At 33.0% G+C, this 2,022-nt stretch overlaps 1 protein-coding gene across 3 annotated transcripts in view; it reads right to left on the reverse strand.

Moving 5' to 3' along the window:
• LOC106457155 (protein numb-like) overlaps positions 1-2,022 on the reverse strand; it is a 78,122-nt gene that overhangs the window by 38,621 nt on the left and 37,479 nt on the right. Inside the window, exon 1 of one of the 3 annotated variants that reach the window (XM_022382982.1) lies at positions 1,066-1,139. The exons of 1 other annotated variant lie outside the window; for it this stretch is intronic. The gene's annotated coding sequence lies outside the window, so the exon portion shown is untranslated. Of the gene's footprint in view, positions 1-582; positions 772-1,065; positions 1,140-2,022 lie in introns of those variants that run through there. One more of the 3 variants, XM_022382981.1, reaches the window with a different exon arrangement.

Genomic DNA, 2,022 nt, shown 5'->3' on the forward strand with positions numbered 1-2,022 from the left:
GAATCCTTTTCTTGACCAAAAAAAATAAATAAAAATAACATAAAATGAAACAGAAATTATTTACAAAACAAAAACGAATTGGCAAAGCTACATAATCCCAATATAATGATCAAAAAAGCAGATAAAGGTTACAATATCATTTCAATGAATAAAACAGTACATCTCACTGATGATGATGATGGAATAAGTGATCAACAAATACTTCAAGAAAATGGATGAAAACCTCAACAATCTATACGAAAAAACAATTGAACAAACTCCTAAAAATCACTTAATAAAAGACTGGATAGCCCCCGAGTTCAGAAACTGGTTACAGTGCACAGATGATAGAACATTTCAACTCTACGGACTGCCAGAAATTCATAAAACACCTATGAAAATGCATTTCATAATGTCAACCTATTCATCCTTTCATTCTAACTGAAGCAAATATTTGGATCATTTAACCATATAACAATTCATAACACCATCAAAATACCCACATTTTATTGACTCCTTAACAAAATTATATCTAAAACAAAATGGCAAGTTTTAATGTGCAATGTATATATACCTAAATTGCAAGAGAAAAAGCCTACATACTTGCTACTGAACTAATTATCCAAGACCCAAAATGCAAAATTTCCACATCTTCAAACCTTCTAACTTTGTTTAAGGCTGCTACAAAGTTATGTTTTAAATCAATGGCATCTGTATGGGCATAACACTATCAAGTGCACTAGGAAATATAGTTTTACTTCAACTAGAAAAATGGATCATAAACCCAGTCATCTCCAAACCTTTGTAGTGGTTGAGACATGTTTATAATGTTTTTTGTGGCTTGAACTCTGAGGAAGAAAAAAGAATATACAATATACATCCCAACATTCATCTTATAATGAAAATTTCTCCATTAACTTTCTAAACATCTACATCATAGAAAACAACTAGGATTTGATTATAAAATTTATAGAAAAACAAAAAACTCAGATTATTTTGTTGTTTTTTCGTAACACAATATACACAAAAAACACATCTGGGAAAGGAGACAATAACATTACAACTCGCAAGGTATTATAAGAGCACCTTATATAGGCCTATGCTTTATATAAGGAAACTCATTTCACAATCAAAGAAAAATTCACAATTTAGCGTGGGATTTTCATCGACTGAATACACTCCGCCTAGATGCTTTTTGCATTCATGAGCAAAGTTACTCCAAAGCAGTGAACTGTGTAGGTGATGTAATCACGCAGAAAAGATAAACAGTCCAAATTCATGCAGACTGATAAAACAGATTTTTCAGGTGACTCAAGCACACCCACCAAAATAACACAGCACAGTTCCCATATGAAAAAACAAACAACTAAAAACAAATAGTCTGTTTCTACATTAATGCAAATGTATATACTTGTACCCGATAATGAAAAACTTTTCGAAGCATTACACATTTGTAATAAAGTTTCTTTCACTACCCATTCAAGCCGTCTCCAAACTTTATAAACTTGCAATACAGTTTTCTTCTGTTTGTTATCAAAGTTAATAAGGCTGACACTGAATACTTTTACTATGTTGCAACAAATAAATATTACTCGCGACGCTACGAGTCATTATTGTCATGCCCAAGTATGTTAAGAATGTGGTTATTATAATCATGGTCACAGGTGCTACCGTTTGATATATAATTGGTCAAAACGGTATGGCTATAACGTATATTCTTCATAATTGGGCATACAACACATATAATTTCGTAATCGGGTTCGCGAATCGAATAACCATAATTAGTAACAACCTATAAGAAGAGGACTGTAACGAGAACCAGCTAATAAATTGGTAGAGGATTCACGCATGAGTGAGGCCAGAAAGTAGAATATTTAAAAGGGGAAGGAAGTCTCGTTTGTTAGATCAGAAGCCAAACGCATTGTGCAAAGCACAATCAGCATGCAAAGCATGCTATTGTTACGGGAATCTGGAGTCATGCAAGAAAGTTTGTACTGTTACGAAGGCGGAAGTCACGTGATTTTGGTAACACGTAACGAGTTC

Source organism: Limulus polyphemus, unplaced genomic scaffold (genome assembly GCF_000517525.1).
Source record: "Limulus polyphemus unplaced genomic scaffold, Limulus_polyphemus-2.1.2 Scaffold297, whole genome shotgun sequence".
In the NCBI taxonomy this organism is placed as follows: domain Eukaryota; kingdom Metazoa; phylum Arthropoda; class Merostomata; order Xiphosura; family Limulidae; genus Limulus; species Limulus polyphemus.